Genomic DNA, 8,575 nt, shown 5'->3' with positions numbered 1-8,575 from the left:
GAAAAAAGATTGATAAATTCAACCACATAATCAAAAGTTCTGTGTGATAAAACAAACCAGAGAATCAAAAACAAAAAGCCCATAAGCGAAGTTAAGACAAATGACAAATTGGTAAGTATATTTGCAATGTACTATGGACAAAGACCTAATATTCCTAAAATATAAAGTGTGTTTCAGCAAACAAGAAAAAAAGCAATACAAATGGATAAAGGATATATATAGTTAATTCACCAAAAAGGAAACATAAGTGGGCCTCAAATATATGAAAATGATGTGTAATATCCCTTGTAATATAAGGAATACAGATTAAAACTGTCCGTGTTATCTGTTGGATGGATTTAACAAACTAAAAGTTTGATAATACACAGTGTTGAAAATACATTGTGGAAAAATTGGCACTCTCATAAATTGGTGGGGCTATAACTTGGTACAACCCCTCATGGATGTAATTGAACAACATCTCCAAGAACAACAAATTCATAATATACTCTTGGAATTAACAACGCCAATTCTAACATTTTATTCTACAGAAATACTTGCACATATGTAAAGTGGTAGATGTACACAGTTACTCACAGATGTATTTTTTGTAACAGCATAAAACTGAAAACAATCCAACATAATATAATGCAGCTATAAAAAGAAAGAGGAAGCTACTCATGTACTCTTATATAATTATCTGGCAAATATATTAATAAATATGAATAAAAAGATGTAGAACAATTTGTACAGTATGCTGCCTGCCATTTATGTAAAAAGGGGCAGAGAATAACATTTGTATTTATTTATGTATTATAAAGTTAATTCTCATTTGTCTCCTTCCCCATCTCCCCCATTAAAATGCAATGAAAATTTCAGGATAAAAAAAAAAAAGAAAAAAGAAAATTTCAGGATTAATGAAATAAATGTGGTTATCTTTATGGAAGGAGGGTAAACAAGAGAAGGAAAATCAGGAAAGGGAAACCAAGGGAGGATTGGGTGGGAAGGAGCCTTCTCACTGTACAGAATTGCATAGGTATTTTTAATCAACAGATCTGTTGTTATTTTTAAAATAACAATTGGGGCACCTGGATGGCTCAGTCAGTTAAGAGTCCGACTTCGTCTTGGGTCATGATCTCACGGTTTGTGAGTTCGAGGCCCGCATCAGGCTCTGCGCTGGCAGCTCGGAGCCTGGAGCCTGCTTCGAATTCTGTGTGTCCCTCTCTCTCTCTGCCCTTCCCCTGCTCATGCTCTGTCTCTCTCTGTCTCTCAATAACAAATAAACGTTAAAAAAAATTTTTTTTTAAATAAATAAAATAACAATTAATGGGGCACTTGGGTGGCTCAGTCAGTTAAGCATCCAGCTCTTAATTTTGTCTCAGGTCATGATCTCATGGTTCATGGGTTCTAGCCCTGCATTGAGCTCGGTTCTGATAGTGGAAAGCCTGCTTGGGATTCTCTCTCTCCCTCTCACTCTGTCTCTCCCTCTCTGTTTCTCTCTCTCTCTCTCAAAATAAATAAATGAACTTTTAAAAAAAATTAATACATTTTTAAACATGATCTCTATTAAGCACATGTAAATTAGGCCATAATTAAGTCTGCTTTTAGAGTCAAAGCTAAAAAAAACTAAATTAAAATCATAAATGTCTGTATTTTTCTAAAACATTTCTATACCTAATTATTTTGATGGCCAGTAGTAGAAGCCCTATGTCTAAAGCCTATTTATTGAATGCTTCTCTGGGAAGCTCAGACTTACAGTTCATCAGGAAGGGAACAGGCATGTAATTTAGATGATATTTCCATTTAGTTAACATATTTATAATTTAGTAAAAGGGCTGCCCTTTTACCAAATGCAATAAATTACCTTCTCAATTCAGCCAGATGGAATCACATTGGTAAAACTGATTTAAAAAAAGAAAAAAAAATTAATTGGCTAGGATTTGATCGCTCCCATTTATAGTCTTCCCAGGGTAATTTCTTTGAGATTTTTAAATTATGTATAAAATAGAAGGGAGCGTATATGAGACCCTGTTGGAAAGCCCTCAACATCTACAAAGTTATGGCAATTGACCTAATTATTATATTTGGTTAAAGAGAGCCTTCTAAGAATTGAATTTCCACAGCCTCACTCACATAATTTGTAATTCAGGTAAGTATTTCACCGAATTTGTTCAGATTACTAAATCTAATCGTCTTTCCACATTAATGTTTTTATACCTGAGTTTTTGTTTTCTGAATCAATGCAAAGCTTTATATGAAAAATATGAATGCAGTAGGATGCCTATGCCTGGGACAAACAGGTTGATGTGGTTTGAAAATAAATTAGAGAAAGTTATGAAAAAGGAAATTATCTCTGTTTTAGGAAGTTTTGGTCTTCCTTAGTTAGTAAATCCCTCAAGGGCAACGGACACACATAGGGTGAGTGAAGGACTCCACAGAATGAAAAAGTAGTTTTTCTTTTCCAAACAAGATTTTATTGTTTGAGGAAAAGGCAGATAGCAAAGCTGTCACTTGGTGGGGTGGGGTGGGGAAGGATGAATCTTTTTACATAAAGAATCCAGAGTCAGGATGCCCGGGTGGCTCAGTAGATTGAGTGGCTGACTCTTGGTTTGCTTAGGTCATCATCTCATGATTTCATGAGTTCAAGCCCCACATTGGGCTCTGTGCTGACAGTGTGGAGCCTGCTTGGGATTCTCTGTGTCCCTGCCCCCCCCCCCGCCCCTCTCCTACTCGTGCTGTCTCTGTCTCTCTCAAAATAAATAAATAACCTTAAAAAAAAAAAAATCCAGAGTCTTCTAGGAGAGAAGGTATCCATTGTCGAACTCTGCTCACAGAGCCCTGAAAATGGAAAAACTGGGTGAACCAGGGTGGCCTTGGAGACTGTTACCTGGAAAGGAGAGTCAGTCTGACTGAGGACCTGAGGTGAAGCACCGGAAGTTTGTTAGAGGAGGAAGTGCTAGTTTGAGCACAGTGTGCAACTAGCAAACCCAGCCTCAGCAGTTAACGAGCACTTAAGCCTGTGAGTACCACCAAGAAAACCGTGCCAACCAACTGTATCATCAGTATCAGATGCTATTTGCAAAGTCTCTTGTTTGCAAATATGATCAACCTGGCTGTAGTCCTTCAACCAATTGGGTGGGTCCTTAAAAAAGAGGTTCTAGGCTTCTATTGATAGGCAAGTGGGTGCTGAAGACACTAACTGAATAAGAGGATGTAGCCATCTGCTTCTAGTTTTGAGGTAGTGATGTGAGTTTGGAAACATCCTAGTTGAACTTGTGAAATTTTGTTTATCACATCAGCTCACTAACATCAGCTCACTCAGCTCACTGTGCTTCTTTGTTTCCCAGGTAGTGACAAAGGGTCAAACTCAAAGGGCTTCAGGTATGAGCCTGGTAAAACAATTGTGTCATAGAATAAACAAGGCAAACTGGAGGGTGCATCTCCCTGCCAGGAAATCAAAATTCATTGCTTTTTAAAAATCTGAGCTAATTAAGCCAAAGGAAAAGAATATATATGTCATAAGCCTATAGGCTGAATTCAGCATCTCAACTAATACTTTGATACTCTACAATTCACTACACCTAGAGCCCATTTTAATTTACTCAAATCTCTTTCTGCTCCCCTAAGGTCACTTTAGAAGACTTTTAGAGTCCTATACATTAAGCCACAATTCAGCTCCAAGCTCTAGGTCCTAAAGACCCAGAGGTGACAAAGGCAAGTCCATTCCTCAAGGAACTCCCACAGGTTAGTATTGTGAACACCATTTGTTCAGTTTCCTGTCTCCTCCAATCATCAGGAATACTTCTCTGTAACATCATTGGATAAATCTAATTTTACCTTTTTTAAAGCCAGGTTTTTGTGTATATTTATAGGACTCATTTCTTGTATTGTAAAATATTAGAAACCCATTCATATCATTGCCTGCTCTTGCCTACACACAACCTACCCCTTTTGTCTTCCTGTCGCTAAAGCCCCTGGACACCCACAAACCCAGATTTCAACTGATCTCTGCGGGCCTGGAACTCTGGCTAATGTTCTTGGATCTTTTTCTTTGTGAGTCTCTTAAAATGGACCTGAATCTTTGGATATCAAACCCATTAAAACCATACCTAGTCTCCTGGACTCTGAACCCTGCCTTCTCTCTAGTGTTAAAAAACAAAACTCAACTGAGTACATTTAAAGATCAAATTAATGTTATCAAATGATTCTTGAATGGGGTGGCATCACATTTTAGCAGATAGGGAGTTCCAAGGAGCTGGGTGTTCATCCTTGTTCTTCTCAGCTTGTCCCAACCGCTTTTTATTCATAATTTGCCTGATACTTTTGAAAGTATCTTTCTATAAAGTTGCCTTTAGAAAGGCAAAAATTTAGATTGCAAAAATAGAATAGTAAAAGATGTAACTCATACACTAGAGACTTCATTTTTAGAGAAAACTTAATTTCCACCATCCATTAAAAATGGTAATGCATCAATAGGAAGATTTTGGCTGAAGAAGAAAAGACCTTCCTATATCTGGCTTATTTGTCCCAGTCTGCTTCCCTATTTATAGTCCTCAAATTATCTGTCTTTCTTTCATCAAAGAAAATATCCATATGATTATACAATTATGTGATAGACCATTTGGGGCCACTTAATCACTTAATTCCTTTCTGAAAAGCTGTTCGCACTTTAAAGATTTATTTCCTGGGTGGTTTCCACTGCAAGTTTTTAATTGTAATTAATGAAATCCATCGCCAATCTTGAAGCCACAGAACTTTTCTAACCTGTACATTCAATTTCAACAATACAACAACTTCTTTTCTTTGTCACCCATTTATTTCTCACTAACCCCCAAAGGACAGCAGTGAATAAGGTTCAATAGACAACATTTCCTTTAGGAACAATTTCTAAAAAACATAAATAACCTAGAATTATTGTACACCTGAAACTAATATAACACTCTATATTAATGAATTGGAATTAAAAATTTATTTAAATTAATAAAATACAAAAATACATTTTTATAAATAACCTAATAAAACACAGTATACTTCTAAATCTGCTTGGGTCCTCTGCACGAGACTCAGGTGTGGGTCTTTACAAGATGGTCAGTGAATTCCTGATAAGGAGAGTTAGTGAACACAGTCTCTTTCCAAAGGTCAGGGGTGAGATAGCTGTAGGTCTTGGAAATGGCATCAAAATTGGCATCAAAAGTTGCCCAGGGTGGCAGTGCAGGCCCTGGCCAAGGTGTGGCAGTCATCCATACCAGCCATCATCAGTAGCTTCTTGGGTACAGGGGCTGAGATAATGCCAGTGCCTCTGGGGGCAGGGATGAGGCGCACCAGCATACAGCCACAGGGCGGTCACCTTTCATGGGACAGTGTGGGACTTGCCAATCTTGTTCCCCCAGTAGCCTCGCTGAACCGGGATGACGGAAAGCTTGGCCAGGACGATGGCCCCATGGATGGCAGCAGCTACCTCCTTGGAGCACTTAGCACCCAGACCAACGTGTCTATTGTAATCCCTGATGGCAACAAATGCCTTGAACCTGGTCCACTGGCCAGAATGGGTCTGCTTTTGCAGGGGCATAATCTTCAAAATCTCATCCTTGAGGGATGCCCCCAGGAAAAAGTCAATGATCTCGGATTCCTTGATGGGGATAGATCTCCTCCAAAGACTTGATCTTCATGTTCTTGACCAGGCGGCCAGCTTGGTGACCGGGATCCACTCCTCACCTTAGGCTTTGCCTCCACTAGCTCCACGGCCCCGCCCCAACCCCGGACCCGCCCCGACCCCACCCCAGCCCCGGACCAGGCCACCTCCCCACCCGACTCCCACCCTGGCCTGCCCTGGCCCCAGATGCGGCTTCGGAAGCCACTGTGGCCTCCCATTCCAGGGCCCCACCAGTGTCATCCACCATGTGGTGTTTTCCCAGAGAAGAAGCTAAATCTGCTTTCTAATATACATTGAGTTTTAGGGGCAGGAGTGGTGAAAAATAAAAGTCAAAATTATTCCTAGTTACCTTGATTTCACAGGTTTCACATAGTTATCTTTTGGTGAAATTCTAGAATTACAATACTTTGTAAATGTGGGATGAAGGCCACACTCGGAGGTCAGTCTTCTGTACTTCGCCACTCATTTTTGACTTGATGGCTATACCACACCTATAACAGTAGTCGATTTTGTTTCAAAACTGCTATATTTCTTAAAATCACCATTTATTTTGATACTAAGTGAATATAAATAGTATAGGAATATGAATAGTGCCAGAAGTCCAGGCAATTACAATTTTCCCCAAATCACCCCCAAGTCAGTTGTTCAACATACTTTCTATGCAACCATTATCATGTGACGATTAGGTTCCAAGGCACTGGGGAGAATGTATTCACCACGTGTGGAGGAATTCCACCATGTAATTCCTAAAGGGAAATACATTTAGAGTTCCATTTGAGACTATACCAAGTACATTATATTCCCAGAGTTGTGAAACTCAACTCTCCCCTGGCATCAAGAAGAGGAGTGACAAGATGGGTTAGTACTGGCAGTGGGGCTAGGAGGGCCGAGGTGGCAGGTCCGTGCAGGGCGGGGTATGAATGACCAGAGGATTTTGTCAAGTGGAGCAAGCAAGTCCCTGAAAATGGGGAAAGAAGGAACTCGACAGCAGCCACAAACCAGAAAGAGCACATGGAGGATGTTTCTAGAATGCATGTTCATAAGCAAGAGAATATATGCTTTATTTGACCTTAAGTACTTTTGATGAAATATCTGGGGACTTTTCTAAGAAGAAAACTGTAATTGCTTGTTATTGCCAGACACTGCCTGACAGCATTGGAATTTGCTTGGCTTTTTGTGGCTGCTACCCCAAACTGGTAACCATTCAGTCAAATATAAGCTAAAATTAAATTACTTTTCCTTCATTGTTTATGTATTTCTGCTGAATGGGGACATTTCAGCAATGATTTTATATTCATTAGGAGGATGGAATACCACAGCAAGTCAATCACAGTCATAATGAAAATACCAAGATATTCCTGTCTGTTTTTCCACAGTCTACTATGTTCGGTTGGAATAAAATACAGGATCTTTAGTGACATAACACTATATATAGATCTAAAGGCACTTTTTCTCTCACTGTGAATAGATACAGATGACAGAAAGTTGTGAGTTGTGTTCAGTAGCTTCCAAGGAACACACCTAGATGTCTTGCTACAAAAGCAAAATTTTCAGAATTAAACTAAAGCTGTTTTTTAATAACTAAAAATCTGAAAACTGTTCTTCTAGAAATAATCAAGGAAAAATACATATGTTTTCAAAGTGTTCATCAAACATATTTATCAAAGTGGAGGGTGGGGGAATATGTTATGTAGAGATACGTTAGAAGCTTAAACACAAAAGGGTTTAAAAGAGAAGAAATAGATCAGTGATTATGAGTCTTTTTGGAATTGCTACCTACCATCCACAATTACATTTTTTGTTTCATGATATATTTACATCCTCTAGAAGCACACAACAGTTATTATAGTTAACTGTGTTTGGATATCAGTTTAAGAATGTAACTATGCATATGCAGGCATGTAACAAAACCAAGGTTGTTATCAGATATAGCCAGGACTTTCTGTGAGTAATCCCAGGCATGCTTGACTCTCTCCATTAGAATTATAACATGTTCAACTACATTATCCAGTTCCTCCTACTGAGAGCTCCTAAATGGACTCTCACTTAGGATAGGAAAGGAAAGTACAGAAAATTAAATTCAGAGCATACTAATTAAGAAGAAAATTTCCCACAGGTTTAGAGTGCAATGCAAAATAGTTCTCGATAATATCTGTATAGTAAAAGAAAACTTTTGCACTGAGAAGGGATAGGTATTAGACCCTGCTACCATTTACTTGCCATATTTTTGCAAATCTGATGAATCTTCTACTCCTCTATAATGTGGTCCATGAGGGTTTTAGGATGTATGTATTTCTTTGAAATAGTTAAGAAATGTATTTCTTTACAAAATATTTAACAAGCTCACGATTACAAAAGAGGATGGTTTATTAAAGAAGAAGATGAGGATGTCTGGGATGCATAGTTGAGAACCCCAACCTAAACTAATAGAAAAGAAGGGGCAGGGAGATTCTCCTGGGGGCTGAGTGGGGGCATGCAATCCTGAAGGATGAGAGAAAAAGGATTTGGAGAGTGAGTGAAGGTCTTGGGGAGTCAGGGGGGAAGTAGGGCATCTTTTAGGGACGGAAAGAAATGGCCAAGGGGTCAATGGTGGGGAGAAAAATGAGCAAGATAAGGGAGGAAAGCAGGAGAGAGATGGTGAATAAGAACAACAAGGTGGAAATGCCAAACATCTGGCTGGGAAAACATGGGTAGACCAGATCTGGCAAGACTAGATCTATTATCAGTATTTTTCAGGAATTTTGACTTTTTTTTCCTTACGCGGGTCGGGGGATGAAGCTACTTAAAAGCCACATGTGGAACCAATACAAAGAGAATTACGTCTCAGAAATATCACTGCCACTGCACTGGAGACTGTGCATTAGTCCAGAAGAAGAGTAGTAGTACAGGAGCGCCTGGCTGGCTCAGTCCAAAGAGCATGGCTTTTGATCTTGGTGCTATGAG

General features: G+C 39.1%; 1 pseudogene; it reads right to left on the bottom strand.

The window, feature by feature from the left end:
• Positions 1-4,961: 4,961 nt before the first annotated feature.
• Positions 4,962-5,872, bottom strand: LOC115522931 (annotated as a pseudogene).
• Positions 5,873-8,575: the final 2,703 nt, after the last annotated feature.

This window comes from Lynx canadensis, chromosome C2 (genome assembly GCF_007474595.2).
Source record: "Lynx canadensis isolate LIC74 chromosome C2, mLynCan4.pri.v2, whole genome shotgun sequence".
Lineage (NCBI taxonomy): Eukaryota > Metazoa > Chordata > Mammalia > Carnivora > Felidae > Lynx > Lynx canadensis.
This window is presented reverse-complemented; position numbering and strand designations above follow the sequence as displayed.